We start from the raw sequence: 17,697 nt of genomic DNA on the forward strand, positions 1-17,697 counted from the left end.
TTTACCGCACTTTTATCACTTTTTTACCGCACATTTTCCGCGTGCGGTAATTTCAGGTGGAAAACATTGTGAATGTCAACACTGTCTTAATTCAGTCTGTAAATTTCCGACATTCGTGTACCGCATGCTGTAATGGATTGTGAATAGAGCCCAATGTTGTGTATAATGTCGGTTTTGCTTGTGCACACAGTATTTAAAGAGGAACTGTAGTGAAAACAACAATGAATAAATTGCTTATATTTTTTTTTACAATATTTATAGATTGTCAGTGTTTGCCCATTGTACAATAATCCTTCTCCCTGATTTACATTCTGAAATGTATCATTGGTGGTGACATCTTTAGTTCTGCCAGGTGATCTGTATGGAATGTTTGTTTCTGAGAGTTCTGGGCACAGAGAGAGATATTGCTTGCTTGGCAGTTGGAAAAAGCTGTTATTTTGCACAATCCAACGTGGTTCACAGACAGGAAACTGTCAGGACCATGGTCATGATGTCACCCTGTGGGAGAGGTTGTTCCACAATAATCGGCTACATAGACCCCCCTCCCCCGATGATCTACTGGAGAAAAGGTAAAGATTTATCATTGGAAAGGGGGTATCTGCTACTGACTGGTATGAAGTTCAACCCTTGGTTACAGTTCCTCTTCAAATGAGTTGATTGTTTAAAATATTGGTGTGCAGAAACAAGTCTAACAATGTTGCCGGTAAAGTTTATTTCCGTGACGTTGGTTTTCTGTTTTCCGCGAGTCTTGTTGGGTATGTGTACGCAGGGGCGCCAATTTTCGGTTCGTGAACCTCGAACGTGAACCTCCGCAAAAAGTTTGGTTCGCGCAAACTTTCGCGAACCGCAATAGACTTCAATGGGGAGGTGAACTTTGAAAACTAGAAACATTTATGATGGCCACAAAAGTGATGGAAAAGATGTTTCAAGGGGTCTAACATCTGAGTTTTTGCATGGCGGAGTGGGATACAGGCCAAAAGTCCTGGGGAAAACTCTGGATTTGACGCAAAGCAGTGTTTTAAAGGGACTCCGAGCAGTGCAGAAACTATGGAAAGATGCATATCATTTTAAAGCTCTCTTTCTCCTCTTTCTAATGATATATAAACCGCCCTATGCCTTTTAGTTTTCGCTATTTTCGCGATTGAAATTGCCGCGGCTGCGATTTCGATCGCGAAAATAGAGAAAACTAAAAGGCGTAGGGCAACGATTTAGGGGTCGTCAGAAAGAGGAGAAAGAGAGCTTTAAAATGATATCCATCTTTCCATAGTTACATTGTATTACACAGGGCGACTTTTTCTCAAAGTCAGCAAATCTATTCAACAGAAAAAGTTAGCATTTGAGCTTAGTGTAATCATTACATCTCTAAGATTGGCCGCTGCGCTGCGGCCACTTCGCACATTGGCCGGCCAGAACTCGAAGTGGTTCTGGCCGTAACATATATCACATCTACATGGGCAAAGCTGTAATTCCCCTTTTAGGGCTGGAACCCACAGGAGCGCTTTTGGCAGCACTACGATACGCTAGCAGTTTGCCAAAACGCTGGGCTAATGTTAATGGATGGGGCAACTTCCACAGGAGCGTTTGCGTTTCTCAGAAACGCAAACGCAGGACGTGCAGCATTTTGGGAGCGTTAGCGCTTCAATGTAAAGTACTGAAACGCTAGCGTAAACGCTCAGCAAAACCTAAACTGAGCGGTTTTGCTAGCGTTTTGCGGTTCAGCACACTGTAACAAAATGAAAAATAATTCACAGGACCAATCAGGATAAAAACGCAAAACGCTACGCACCCGCTGGGCAAAAAAATACAATGGTGCAAAACACAACCAAAAACGCGCATGAATCCGCTTGCAACCCGCTCAGACAAAACGCTAGCGGTTGCGTTTTGCGTTTGCTGATTTCAGTGGGTTCCAGGCCTTAAAGTGTGTGTGTCTCTGTTTTCCATTTTTCATTTCCACAGTAATCAGAATACCAATATGGAAGTTTTTTTTAAACTGGGCTTTAGGCTAGGAACACACTTAGCGAAAACGCTAGCACTGCGGACGACACAGCGTTTTGCAACTAATGAAAGTCTATGGGGCTCATGAAAAAACTCATAAAACACATATGCGTTTTCAAACATGCGTTTTTTAAAAATGCTGGTTTTGTTGCATAGTATTCAAAAATGCATATAATAAAAGTCAACGGGAGCGCAATGTGTTGCATTTTGTATGCTTTTTTTTTTTTTAAATGGTTTTGTGATGCATTTCCGCTTCCTGTTTTCCTAGTGATTTGCATAAAAAGCAATGTGAAAATGCATATGCATTTTATATATATATGAACCGCAAACACATAAAAACGCACACAAAATGCTTGAAAAACGCATATGCGGGAAAAAAAAAAGTGAATGCACTAAAAACTCATAAAAAAAAAACACAACAACGCACACGACCTAAGACTCAACCTTTTGCGCACAGCCATGTGTGCACCCAGCCTCAAGCACTGAGGGTAGGAACACACTAGGCAGAATCGCATATGCGTTTTCTATAGCACATAATGGAAAATGCATATGCGATTCTGCCTAGTCTGTCCCTAGGCTAAGTTCACACTTGTCCATGCAGACAACTATTCATTTTCTGCTATGGGCGTTTTTGCGTGTTTACCTAGAGATGAGCGTAATGACGTAATTACGATTTCGCGAAATTTCGCGTAATTACGATTATGGCCGTAAGTACATAATCGTAATGAAGAAGGATTTTGCGAAATTTCGCGTAAGCGTAATTTTTGCATTACAATGGGTATTTGTTCATGCCGTAATTTCGCATTAAACGCTACCGTAATTTCGCCTTAAACCGTAACGCTCTGTATAATATAAAAAAGCCGCTGACTTTAAGGGTTAATAGCAAAGCCCCCTTAAATGGCAAGAGCCTCAAATTTGGAGAATATATTAAGGAGATCAGAAGGAATAAGAGGAAAAAAAAAATTTCAAAAAAGACCTTATAGTTTTTGAGAAAATCGATGTTAAAGTTTCAAAGTAAAAATGTATACATTTAAAAACCCGCCGACTTTAACGGTTAATAGCAAAGCCTGCTTAAAGTTTAGGAACACCAAATTCCTAGGGTATATTAAGGGGATCAGTGGGAATAAGAGGAAAACATTTTTTTCAAAAAGACCTTATAGTTTTTGAGAAAATCGATTTTTAAGTTTCAAGGGCAAAAATGTCTTTTAAATGCGGAAAATGTCAGGTTTTTTTGCACAGATAACAATAGTGTATTATTTTCATAGATTCCCCCAAGTGGGAAGAGTTTTACTTACTTCGTTCTGAGTGTGGGAAATATAAAAAAAACGACGTGGGGTCCCCCTTCCCAGACCTCTTTAACCCCTTGTCCCCCATGCAGGCTGGGATAGCCAGAATGCGGAGCACCGGCCGCGTGGGGCTCCGCACCCTGACTATACCAGCCCGCATGGTCCATGGATTGGGGGGGGGTCTCGGAAGGGGAGGGGCAGCCAAGCTTTCCCCTCCCCCTCCGAGCCCTTGTCCAATCCAAGGACAAGGGGCTCTTCTCCACCTCCGATGGGCGGTGGAGGTGGAGGCCGCGATTTCCTGGGGGGGGGGGTGCCCACCCCCCCTCCCAGGAGAAATGAGTATAGAGGTACTTGTACCCCTTACCCATTTCCTTTAAGAGTTAAAAGTAAATAAACACACAAACACTTAGAAAAAGTATTTTAATTGAACAAAAAACATAACCACGAAAAAAGTCCTTTAATATTCTTAATTAACCATTAATACTTACCTGTCCCTTTAAATAAATGATCCCTCGAAATAGCCTCGGAAATGTTCTATCAGTTACAATGTAACAAGGTTATTACAATGTCACAACTTTGTTACATTGCAACTACGCCGCACCCGACGTCACTCGCCGCTCAGCCGCCGCATACGCGTCTGCGCTGCACAGACCCGACAGAGCTCTGAGCTATATAGCTCAGAGCTCTCTAAGCATCTTTGAATTTGGGCTCCAAGGAGCCCCATTGGTCCTTAGCAGACCAATGGGGTTCCTTCTGATTTGCCTCTTTGCCTCTGAGGAAGCTTTTTTAGCGAAACAGCTGTCAGGCATCCCCTCACTCCCACTGTACCCCGCGTGTCAGCACACCGTGGATCAAAAGGTATTTCTATTTTTTCAACTGTGCCTCCATTTTCTCTTCATTGTCAATTCCCCTTAATATACCCTGGGAATTTGGTGTTCCTAAACTTTAAGCAGGCTTTGCTATTAACCGTTAAAGTCGGCGGGTTTTTAAATGTTTACATTTTTCCTTTGAAACTTTAACATCGATTTTCTCAAAAACTATAAGGTCTTTTTGAAAAAAATGTTTTCCTCTTATTCCTTCTGATCTCCTTAATATATTCTCCAAATTTGAGGCTCTTGGCATTTAAGGGGGCTTTGCTATTAACCCTTAAAGTCGGCGGCTTTTTTACACTATACGGAGCGTTACGGTTTAACGCGAAATTACGGTAGCGTTTAATGCGAAATTACGGCATGAACGAAACGCGAAATTACACGTTGAAAATTACGCTTACGGTATTTTCAATTACGATTTTAATGGCAATTACGCTACCGTAATTTCGCATCGTAATCGCAAATTTCGCATGCGTAATTATAGTAATGCGAAATTACGAAAATTTCGGCTCAACTCTATGTTTACCGTGTGCATTCTTCATGCGTTTGTTTTTAATGAATATTTAACAATTAAACATATTTTCAAATTTAGTTTTTACCTTATTTGGGCAAAAACGCATGCAAACCCAATTTTTTTTTTCACCATAGAAATGCATTGCATGCAGAACGCATGTGTTCTGCACAGTGCTGGTCGTAATGGAAAAATCTATGCTTACGGATCATTACGCGTAATTTTACGCTATTACGCATTACGCAATTACGGTTACGGCGTAGGAAATTATCTACGGTACATCACTGTAATTACGCGTAAGGATACCGTAATGAAGGCGCTTACACTACGATGTTACGCGTAGTGCCGTAATACCCATTAATGCGTATTTTTTGACGCATGCGGACGATATGTACGCAATAGCCGTCAATGTAACAGTTATTGCGTACATATAATTCGTATGCGTCAAAACGTACGCTTATACTGAAGGGCGGGAGAAGATACTATTGGTTGCTTAGGATGTTGACTGATTGGCTACTCTTAGAAAATGGGAGATTTTACGTTAGTAATTACGCGTAAAATTACGCGTAAGTGTTCGTAAAATTACGCATGCCTAGCAATTACGGTAGACAGTGTAATTACGATACCACTTACGGTCTTACGCGTAAATAATTACGCGTAAGACCGTAAGTTACGCGTAACGCTTACGCGTAAATTTACATTGAATTACGATGCGTAATTATGCTCATGCGTAATTTCGGCCCAGCACTGGTTCTGCATACAGTATGCAGAAAGAATGAACTTGAACGTTTTAAAAAACGCATTGAAAAATGCATACCAAAGCGTTTTTTGTGCAGCCCGTAGGGCAGGGAACCTATGGCTCAGGAGCCAGATGTGGCTCTTTTGATGGCTGCATCTGGCTCACAGACAAATCAGTAGGGTTGTTTCTGTTACAAACCTGAACGGAGGAACAGGTGATGACCACAGTGTGCAGCAATACAGACACCGAAACAAGGAATAATGTGCAATAATGGTTTATTGTGACCGGATTGTGCAAACAAACAGATAGATGCAAATCAAATGCAAATACTTGGACAACATACTCATATACAGAGCAGATGCAACCAGGTGCACAACACACTATATACAGAATCACCATACATATAAATGTGCAAACCCCAAATACCCAAAAACTATTCTAGCTAACTAATATATAAATATGTACAGGAAAATATATACAGGAGTAATATACAACAATCGCGGTACAAAGCGGAGCAGGCAGAAATCACAGTCAAACGTAATGCAAGTCAGGCAACAAACCAATCGAAGTACAGAGGAGCAGGCAGGAATCAGAGTCAGACAAAGTATACAGGGTTCAGCAACAGAAAGGCAACTATAAACTCGGGGCAGGGACCAGGTCAGGTAGCAGGTTGTCCAGAAGCTCAAGGCTGCAAAGAACTGCTAAGCTCTGGCCACCAGAAGGAGGAAAAGGCACTTCTTAAAGAGACACTGAAGCTAGAATAAATCTCATTCAGTGCTTATATTCAGCAGGGGCATGTGTGCCCCTGCTAAACCGCCACTATCCCGCGGCTAAACGGGGGTCCCTTCACCCCCAAATCCCCCCCTGCAAAATCAACGACCAAATTGGTCGTAGATTTTGCTGCTCTTGAGGCAGGGCTAACGGCTGCAGCCCTGCCTCTCAGCGCCGTCTATCAGCGGCGCATTGCCGCCTCTCCCCCGCCCCTCTCAGCGAAGGAAGACTGAGAGGGGCGGGGGAGAGGCGGAGATACGCGCTGACAGATGCGCGTGAGGCAGGGCTGCGGCCATTAGCCCTGCCTGAATGCGGAAGCGCTGCCCAGGACTTCACGAGGGGATTGGGGAGGTAAGGGACCCCCGTTTAGCCGCGGGATAGCGGCGTTTTAGCAGGGGCACACATGCCCCTGCTGAATATAAGCACTGAAGCGAGATTTATTCTCGCTTCAGTGTCTCTTTAAATAGTCCATAGTCCAATAGTGGAACATCAGGGCTGCTCACAGTCCACAGAGCCCTCTGCTGGTGGAGGGCAGAACTCCAGGGCTGCTGCATGTCCATAAAGCCCCCTGGTGGCATAGTGCACAGTCCAAGGCAGTCCAAATAAACACCACTACCAGCAGGCAGGAATAAAGCAGCACACAATATGTAACAGTTTCACTAAGCTACACTGCTCAAGCAGCACAGCTTAGTGTAGCAGCGCAAGTAAAATGTTCTAATTAGTTCACGCTACTGCTGTAGCAGGCACTACTAACTTACTCGCGCTACCCCAAAATGAATGGCTGCTCCAATTGTCCCACTCTGGACCCTGTCAGGTCCAGTGACTTTGTAGAACGAGATCCCCGCACTTTGATTGGCCCAATAGGCTGCCCATCACTTGACTGGCAGCCTATTAGGCCAAAGTGTGGGGATCTTGCAAGCTAATTGTACAAGCTGTTAGTCTGTATTTCTCCTGTCCGTGATCGCGTTTAGCACTTCTTTACAACAATACAGGAGGACTCTTTCGAGGCCCTGCTGTATAATGATAAGATGAATACACTTGAAATCCTTTAATGACAATTTGTTATGGAGGGCAAGTCTGCCATCCATTCAAGTGAAAGGTATGCACTGACTGGTATATAAAACAGTGTGCAGTCACACAGATGCAGTGTAAGGTATACAGTGACTGGTATAATACAATGTGCAATCACAGAGATGCAGTGACTGGTATAATACAGTGTGCAGTCACACAGATGCAGTGAAAGGTATGCACTGACTGTGCTGGGCCTGGCACAGTATAGCAAGCGCCAGCTGTGATGGACAGGGCTGTATTCATGCAGTGTCAGTGGCGCAAAATAAAAAAAAAAAAAAAAAAAAAAACACAATCACAAGAACATTGGCTCTCAAAAGAGCTGTTTTGGTGGTGCTTTTCAGCAACAAATATCAGCAAGGAGCAAGCTAACAAGAGCTAACCAACGCTTTCCTTATCTCTCTAGCAACCTCTCCCTTCTCTCACTAAGCAGGCAGCAGACCGAGGGAGAAAATGGCAGACGCAGCAGCGTTTTTCCAGGGGGTCCAGGAGGGAGTGCAGCCTGATTGGCTACCATGTATCTGCTGATTGTGATGTAGAGGGTCAAAGTTTAGCCCAATTATGTGGTATAGGGGGTGGGTTGAACTCGCTATGTGTTCGCAGTTCACCGCAAACAAGTTCACGGGCGAACCGTTCGGGCCATCTCTACTCCTGTCTGGCTCTTAGGGGAAATTGCTGATGTTGCTGAAACCCAAGAGAAGCTGAAGACGTGTGACACTTCCGCTGCCCGGAGGATCAACTGTTTACACATCACCATGGCAACAGGGACATGAGCCCTCTGCTGCGCATGCGCACTGTCCCAGACTACCAGTTTGAAACGTATTGTACGGCTGTCACGGAATTACATTTTAAAATGTGGCGTTTATGGCTCTCAGACAAAAAAAAAAAAGAATACGTTTCCTGACCCCTGCCATAGACTATCACTAGGTGTATTTTTGCATGTGTTTTTTAAAATGCAAGTGATTCAAATAAGCGAGTCCCTGGCCCAAATGTTTCTTTGGATTAGAGGTGTAAGCGGAACTTCAGGCGAGTCACCAGTATGTGATTTGGACGCAGGATGCACGGCTCTCTGTTTTCCAGAAAAGTGGCGGTGCAGATAGCGTTTTAGAGAGCAGAGGTCTATCTGTGTGTCGTGCAATCTTCCTCCTAATGCCCGCAGGCCACAGAAGATCGATGACTCATGCTGTATGATGGGGAATTTCAGATTTCTCACAAAACGGGTTTATAACCCTTAAACAGGAACTTTACTGTCACTTAAAGGACCACTCCCACGAAAAATTATATTTTCAAACACCCCCACAGTAGTTATAGCAACCATAAAGAATATTGACAGTGTCATTTATTTCAATTTCTAGCATGGCCCTTTAAAGATCCATATGACACTGTATACTGCACACGTCAATCCCTGCACTCCCGCTGACGGACTTCTGTATCTATAAATCCATCACAGGGGAAGCCTGGTCAGAAACTAAGTAAGTTTCTAAGTAAACTAAGTAACTAAGTTGGATTATTATGGCTCTGTACAAATTAACAAGCTGACACATCATTGCATTCCAGCGGTTCTGGAGGTGTGTTTAGCTTCTAAGGGTAACAATGGTTAATTTGCATATATTCAGCAGTGATGCATTGAGAGACATCTCAAGCTCACTCCACCCTGAATTATCGCAAATTCTTTCTGTTTTAGGAAAGCAAACTTTTGTTTGTCTTAACATCTTAGTAAGGGGGCTTTTAGGACCATTGTAGTCCCTTACACACTCCAATGAGTTCTGGGTCACCATGAGCTTGCTGGTTAGTCAGAAACTAAGTAACTGATGGTATAATCATCGCAGACATCGCTGTGCAATAAGATGCTCTAGCTAGCTCCTCTCCCCTATTCAGTCAATGTAAACACTGCTGCTGTGGCTGCATCTAATGACGCTCTGTCACAGGACTGCGCGTCATTAGAAGCAGACAGAGCAGCAGTATTTACGTGGACTGTAGTGATGGGAATTCCGGCTCTTTTCAGAGAATCGGCTCTTCTGAATCGGCTCCCAGTAAAGAGCCGGCTCTTACGGCTCTGAATCGGCTCTTCAATATCACTAGACACCACTCAGAATCGGATTAAAAGCCCCGCCCCATCTCCATGACAACTCCAGACTGCTTCTCTGACTGGTCTTGCTACTGCTCTGCTCCGCCCCAAACACTCCTACAAGCTGCAAGAGGAGGACTACTTCTCCCAGAATGCCTCAGCGCCCTTTATTACGGAGCAAAGCAGAGCTAAAAGGGGCGGCTGAGGCATCGGCTCTTCTCAGAGTGAGCATCGGCTCCTCTGATTCACTTCAAAGAGCCGGCTCTTAGAGCCGGCTCGTTCGCGAACGACCCATCACTAGTGGACTGAATATGGGAGAGGAGCTGGACGAGCATCTTATTGCACAGCGATGTCTGCGCTGTGCTGAAAGCTATCTACTAAATACTTGGGCAGAGAGTGGGGGCTGCGGGGACCTGGTCAGCCGAGAGATAGCAGGAGAATTTATGGCAGTTGGGAAAGACTGGGGCCGAGGGAAGGATTATACCATCAGTTACTTAGTTTCTGACCAGGCTTCCCCTGTGATGGATTTATAGATACAGAAGTCCGTCAGCGGGAGTGCAGGGATTGACGTGTGCAGTATACAGTGTCATATGGAACTTTAAAGGGCCATGCTAGAAATTGAAATAAATGGCACTGTCAATATTCCTTATGGTTGCTATAACTACTGTGGGGATGTTTGAAAATATAATGTTTCGTGGGAGTGGTCCTTTAAAGGAATACTGTAAGGGGAGGGGGGGGGGGGGGGGGGCGAGTCAAAATGATTGCTTGGCTAATGAAAATGAATGGGATGGTGCACACCGGGGGCTGCAGCATTTTTTAGATTTCTGAGGCGTTTCTGCCTCAATGTAAAGTATAGGAAAGTGGGAAACCCGCTCTGAAAAACGCTAGATCAAAGCGGTTTTCCAGGCGATTTTGTTCAGAAACAGCTTTACTGTAACAATATATGAAATCTGCTACACAAAAAATGCTCCAAAAAGCGCTAGGCATGTTTAGAAAATAACTCTAAGGCCCCATTCACACTTACAAAATGCAAAATGCTAGCGCTTTTTGCCAGCGGTTTGCTCTGGCGTTTTGTCGATTAACGCCATTCACACTTGGGTCGATTTCCCGGCGATCGCGATTAGCGCTTCTATAACACTAAACGCGATCGCCGGGAAATTGCCTGAAAATGCTGCAGGATACAAATTTTTTTTTTTGAGCGATTTGTGTTAATTGCCGGCAATTAACACAAATCGCCCAAGTGAGAACAGGCCCATAGGTTATTGCACAGGCGCTTTACAAAAGCGCTAGCGCTTGAGCATTTTGCCGAAATCGCCGGCAAAACGCTCTAGTGTGAATGGGGCCTAAACATGCCTAGGAATCGCTCTGAAAATCTGCTTTGAAACCTCTAGCGTTTTGCAGATCTGCTAGAAATATTTGGTGTTTACTGGGCCAAACTCACAACTGCCTGCTGCTGCCTGGCAACTGCTTGTTGCTGCCTGGTAACTGCTTGCTGAGCACACAGCTCAACAGTCAGTGAAAAAGAGGCCTAAGGCAGAAGACTGTATAGCTAAATAGCCTAGGCTAAACATCACTGAAGGGGGGAGGGTACAATACAAAGCAATATTTACCTATAGGAATGGTTTCTAATGCTAAAACCAGATAATTAAAATAAAAAAATTGTTTATCCCGAATAATGTATTACATTCTACTATATTTAATTGCTGTGCCTCTTTAAAGCCGGAAAGCTACTGTGTCTACTCTCTGTGGCATGCCAACCAAAAGCAGAGTGAAGTGTTGGGACTGATTCTCACCAGGGTCACATGGAAGACCCATTTGTTGTACAGATTTTAAAGGATACCCGAAGTGACATGTGACATGATGAGATAGACATGGGTATGTACAGTGCCTAGCACACATAACTAGGCTGTGTTCCTTTTTTTTTTTCTGTGCCTGAAAGCGTTAAATATCAGGTATGCAAGTGGCTGACTCAGTCCTGACTCAGACAGGAAGTGACTACAGTGTGACCCTCACTGATAAGAAATTCCAACTATAAAACACTTTCCTAGCAGAAAATGGCTTTGGAGAGCAAGAAAGAGATAAAAAGGGGAATTATCAGTGAGGGTCACACTGTAGTCACTTCCTGTCTGAGTCAGAATTGAGTCAGCCACTTACTTACCTGACTTATTTTTCAGGCAGAAAAAAAAAGGAAAACAGCATAGTTTTAGCTAGGCACTGTACATACACATGTCTGTCTTATCTCATCAAGTCACATCAGGTATCCTTGAAATTGAAAACGCTACTTAAGGCTCATTCACACCTAGGGCGTTTTTATTTTTTTGTTTTGTTTTTTGTTGTCAATTTTTAAAAAACGCCTAAAATCGCTTATGCAATGAATCCTTATGGGATAGTTCATATCGACGCGTTTCGTCCGCTTTCCGCTCAGCAAAGCGCTGCCTGTACCAATTTTAGGATGATTTTTCTACAATGAAAGGTATAGGAAAAGCACAAAACGCTCACAAAAATCGCTTTATGCAGTGATTGCGTTCACGCTTTTAAGAATAAATACATTGTATTTATTATTTTCCGGGCCAAAGAGTAATTGGCACTTGTCAAGTGCCACGTGGCAAGTGCCATGTGCCGAGTGACAGTCAGACAGCAGAGGAGAAGACACTAGTGCACACTAACTGTCACACTGGCACTGCTCACAGCACAGCAGTTCTGTAGAAAGCTAACACAGTAGTACTACTACCCTAACAACTACTAGCACACTGACTGCAGTACTACAGTACTAACTACACAAGAACACAGTAATCCTATCCCCTAATCCCTAACCTAACCTATACCTAAGGCTAATAGCTGGCCAGCAGGCAGCAGCTGGCCTGGTCTGTGCAAAGCACACACACAGACACATAGCAGCTGCCTGCAGCACACACTGACTATCATACAATAACAAAAGTGTAGTGATAGTGAAGGGGTTAATGACTGAACAGCTTATCACTGTGTACAGCCCTTGGCCCAGCAGCACACTGTCACAGTATGACGACATCAATCAAGCCAATTAAAGATTTAACAATAGTGTAGTGATAGTGAAGGGGATAATCACTGAACAGCTTTAGGTTTATAACTGTGTACAGCCCCCTTGCTAGGCCATCACCAGCACTGGAGCATGTCTCTCAGTGAGCATTCAGCAAGCTAAGATGATATGTCTCATCATGGCAGCCCTCATTATACAGGTGGGCTGGCCAGTGCTCCATTCTGTGATTGGATGCCAGGGCTTAGGCTGGGAGGCCTCTGGCTCAATGAGGTCAGGTGGGGCTGGCCAGGGTTCGCCTCTGTGATTGGTTGCTAGGGCTTCTGCTGGGAGCCCTCTGGCTCCAGAACATCCTCTCCTTAGTTACAGTATTTCAGATCCAGAGATCCGCAATATCCACAGATATCTGGGTTATGCGGCCAAATATCCACAGATAGCTATCCAGATTTCTATAGAAATTCGGAATCTGATCCAGAGAGTGTAAAAATGTTCAGATATCTGGGTTACCCGGATATCCGGGATCTGGATGAGCACCCCTGATTGCAAACAAAAGCTGTGGATGAGTTCCCTTTACAAAGATAATTCCACATATTCCCTTCCTTTGCAGAGCGTCTAAGGTTTTTGTGGCGCCTGCCAGAAGTAACCATGGTGACAGGACGCGAAGCAGGTGGCAGTATAGTGGCAGAAGGGGCTGAGGACCGTGGAACACAGGGCAGCCTGGACAGCAAGGCCCCCTCTAAAATGGGGCCCCAAGCAGGGGCTTGCCTTGCTTTTAACCTGGCGGCACCCCTGCTTTCCACCACGCAATTGATTATTTCCTTTTAGCAGTAAATTCATCGGTCATGCCGACAAATGCAAATATTTTTGAGTTGTGAAAATGTAGGTAAATTTGTATGCAAATTTTGGCAAGCAGTTGGCTGATGGTGTAATGGTTAAGGGCTCTGCCTCTGACACAGGAGACCTGGGTTCAAATCTCAGCTCTGTCTGTTCAGTAAGCCAGCACTAATTCAGTAGGAGACCTTTGGCAAGTCTCCCTTACACTGCTACTGCCAATAGAGCGCGCCCTAGTGGCTGCTGCTCTGCTCTGGCGCTTTGAGTCCGCAAGGAGAAAAGCGCAATATAAATGTTATTTGTCTTGTCAAATATATGCAGCTTGAAAATGGACCAATCCAGTCCCACTCAGGCAGGCCCTGATTTACCTCACAGGAGCCTATAGGCAAAGAGGTCCACCAGTGGCGTAACTAAGAAGCTGTGGGCCCCGATGCAAGTTTTACAATGGGGCCTCCCAAGTACTCTATACATAACATTTGATATACAAAAACCTGCCAATGGCAACTACAGTGTCAGAGGTGCAAGAAGGGGATGGGGAACAGCTTGTTAATGATTACTACTATCCAAAGTATCTATAGAAGTGATTATGAGCACAGGACCAATAAAGAGCTAATACTGCAGTTGAGTGAGGGCCCTTCGGGGCCCCTCTGGCCCAAGGGCCCAATGCGGTCATAACCTCTGCAACCCCCATTGCTACGCCCCTGCTTGCCACCTTAAATTTCTCCCTCCATGAACCTAAAAACGCCGCACTGAACTGCACCACAAGTCTGCTAGTTGTCTAAGATGTCAATTCTCCTTTATTTTCCTTGCTCATCACAGGTAGCTACAGGTGCCCCTTAGTATTAGGTTGGTAGCCAAAGATACCCACAGTATAATGTAGCTAGTTGCAGGGCCAGGCCTAGGCATAGGCTGGAGAGGCTCCAGCCTCAGGGCGCAGTGTAGGAGGGGGCGCAGAATTCATTCAGCTGTCATTCCTAATTGTGTTTGAAGCAGAAAGAAATAAGAAAAGGGGATACATGGCAGTGACTGCAAGCCAGATAACTAGATATTAAGGTGTTGAGGAGGTTGTGGGCCCTGTGGCGCCTCTTAGTCTAATAGTAATCAGTGTGTGACAGCTGGGGTGGGAGGGATGGAGGGGCGCACTTTGGTGTCTCAGCCTTGGGTGCTGGAGGACCTTGTCCCGGCTCTGGCTAGTTGTGTCCCCAACTGAAGGGAGATCTGATCAGTGAAATGCCAAGAGCTGGGTGAATAACCTCTTTTTTTATATACTCTCATCAGGACTCTGTATAGGGAAGGAAGGAGGCAGGCACTAGAGGAGGGGAGTGAGCCGCCTTTCCCTCATCAGGCGCCTGTTGGCACATGCCTACAGTGCCTTATGGTAAATCCAGCCCTGCACCCAGGTTTAAATTGATTGGTCCATTTTCAAGCTGCATATATTTGCATAAACCTTTTCATAAATTTGCATAGACTCAGAAATATTTGCACCTCATTGATCATCCCTACTCCCAACAGATCCCAGTGCATGCAACTCCCAATGGATTTAGTAAATAGAACTCCCAACAGGTCCCAGTGCATAAAATTCCCAACAGATTTGGTAAATATACGGTGTATGCAATCTATATCCAGGCAAAAGGTAAAATCCAGACAACTAATGCAGTCATTATGATAGATCTCAACCCATGATATTGTACCTCTATCTTTCCAGAATTTTTCATATAAGGGCCCATTTGCAATTAATTTTTTCTCCTGGGTTTTCTCCCAGGTGATATTTTCAAACTTGTTAATAAAATGCCTTTTAAACCACCGGCATGCAAACAAATACTCAAAATGATTTTGCCAGTACCTTTTCACCTCCTTTTTGGTACTTTTTGCGGTACTTATCCGTTAGCCGGGCGCATCCTCTAGGTGGCGATAATTACTATTCCCCCTCCAGGCCGACATGGATAGTAGGGAAAGATATAACTCTGGTGGAGTTTTGTCGCCACCTAGAGGATGCGCCCGGCTAACGGATAAGTACCCTTTTTGCTTTCCAAAGTGCTGGTAAGTTATTTTAAATCAATCAGTTTCCTCCTCGCCGGGGCCCTCCACAAAATCTGTGCAATGCTTCTCTTCAATAGGTACGGTCGGAAATGCTGAACTCCGACTCCACAAAAATTTCGATTTCTGCCAATGCCAATTACTGATTCTGTGGATTTTCGAATTTTAATTTCCGATTTCCAAGGAGTCTTTATTTATTTATTTTTTTTTGGGGGGGGGGCAATTTTGCATTCTCTGATTGGCTTCTGAGTTGATTCCGCAGTCTCTCTGATTGGTCCAGTGCGTCCGAGTTGATTGGGTTAAAATTACCAAGTTGTGGTAATGCAATATTTCTGCAGTAAATCCTATTTCTGTTTTCCACTCAGAAATGCAGATTTCTGATCCGAAATGTGGAAATTTAATTTCTGTCGAATTTAAATGAGCATCCCTACTCTTCATGTACAAGTGCGGCTGAGCTCCACCCACCCAAGTACAGGCGCCCTTGCGCACTAGCACAGAGCCGCTTGTGCAGGAGCAGGCTCCGGCTTACTGTGCAAGTGTAGTAGAGACACGCCTGTTCCTGAGGAGGAGCTCGGCAATGGGGGCTCACGGAGGACGGTGCTGGAAGCCCCTATAGGATCCAGAGGCTTCCCGCTTCTTAGGCCAATATGTGTTTCTTAACCCAAGGTTTGCCTCGGGTACACTTTAAATGATCTTGAACGCTTTAAATGACAATGAACATTTTCCATGAATGATCTGTAGGTCATAGGGAATCCCCACGGTCACGAGAAGCATGAAAATGTAGATGTGTGGTTTACATTACACAGACACGATGCAAGTGCAATTACTTCATCATAATAAAATCAGCAAACAATGTGTAAGGCTAGGAACACACTAGGCAGCAACGCTAGTGTTATGGAAAATGCACATAATGCAAGTCAATGGGGCGCATGAAAAAAATGCATATGTTTGTGTTCTGCAATGTGTGTTTTTAGAAACGCTGGTCTTGCTGCCTGCATATCTTTCCAAAACACATCTAAAACGCATATAATGAAAGTCAATGGTGACACAGAGGTTTTAGTGCATATTTATGCATTTTTTTTTTAAACCAAGTTTGTTGATCTATTTCCGCTTCCTGTTGACTTCGAGTGATGTGCATAAAAAACAAACGCAAAAAAAGCATGTGCACAAAAGAAAACTGAACAGCAAGGGCTCTTTCACAGTGGGACGTTAAAGAGAATCTGTACTCTGAAATTCTTACAATAAAAAGCATACCATTCTATTCATTATGTGCTCCTGGTCCCCTCTGTGCTGTTTCTGCCATTCTCTGCTGCAAACCTGGCTTGTAATTGCCAGTTTTAGGCAGTGTTTACAAACAAACTAACCAGCTTCTAATAGGCTCAGCTAAGCAGAGTGTGTTAGTCACACAGAGCCTGCAGGGGGTGTGTACAGCTTCTAGCTAATCACAAGCAGCCCTGCACATTCCAGTCTGACTGCCTCAGCCTGACTGTGCCGACTATAGAGAGAAGATTAGATCATATAACAGAGATAACACAGCTACTGTGCAATTAGGAAAAGCTGCAGTAAGCCAGACCACATTAGAAAAGGCATAGGAACTTATAGCATAGAAGAAATAAAGATAAACAATTTGTTACAGAGTCTCTTTAAAGTCGCACGTTACAACAACTTGTAACGCAAGCAAGAAAATACTCAGATTAATTTTAACAGTTCTTTCTTCATCTAATTGCTGGTACTTTTTTTCAACTGCAGATTGTTAAAAAGTTATTTTAAATAGAAAATGAAAAATGATCTCCTAGGAGAAAACTTAAGGACAAAAAGTGAATTGAATAAAGGTGAAGGTGTAGCCTAGGCAAGCCAGGCCGACTTCTTTATGGTAGTCCTTCTTACCTTGGCAGGACTGCAGCCTGGAGAGTGGAGACCTGGACTTGTTGGGACCTCTCTGATAATTGACTAATGAGATGGGGGTGACCTGGTTTTGTTAGAAAGAACCTCCAATGAAAACGTTGTTTTCTGTTTATTGTTTACTCACGAGATTGACAGTAAAAGCATTTCATGAATGATCTATAGGTCATAGGGAATTCCCACAGTCGGTCACGAGGATGAATGGAGTGAGCGGATGTAGATGGTGGTTTACATAATTCACACACCACGAAAGAAAGTTTATTTCATCATGATGAACTTAGCAAACAATGTTTAAAGCTGGGTTAATGCGAATATGACCCCATAAAATCCAAGCGAGGAAGCCCTTTGAGCCCCGGTGATTCCCTTGGAATGTCTGTCACTTCGTGTGATGTGATACAAGAGCGCCCCCTGCTGACACCTCACATTGATCTCTGCACTAGAGATGCTTATACAGTAGTTATTGTTGCATGCATATTTAATGCAGACATGTATTGGGCTTGTCAAATCGGCAGGAAGTGCATGTCGCAGTCACATTGCCAAGCTACATACTGTAGGAGTGCAGTCGCGGCCATGTTTCTCCGCCTGCGCTGATGCGACCCTCAGGCCT

The 17,697-nt window shown here is 44.1% G+C and overlaps 1 protein-coding gene across 1 annotated transcript in view; it reads right to left on the minus strand.

Moving 5' to 3' along the window:
• Positions 1-17,697, minus strand: part of LOC137547328 (T-lymphocyte activation antigen CD86-like) — a 246,585-nt gene that overhangs the window by 226,337 nt on the left and 2,551 nt on the right. Inside the window, exon 2 of the mRNA XM_068270798.1 lies at positions 17,076-17,157. The gene's annotated coding sequence lies outside the window, so the exon portion shown is untranslated. The remainder of the gene's footprint in view (positions 1-17,075; positions 17,158-17,697) is intronic.

This window comes from Hyperolius riggenbachi, chromosome 2 (assembly GCF_040937935.1).
Source record: "Hyperolius riggenbachi isolate aHypRig1 chromosome 2, aHypRig1.pri, whole genome shotgun sequence".
NCBI classification, from domain to species: domain Eukaryota; kingdom Metazoa; phylum Chordata; class Amphibia; order Anura; family Hyperoliidae; genus Hyperolius; species Hyperolius riggenbachi.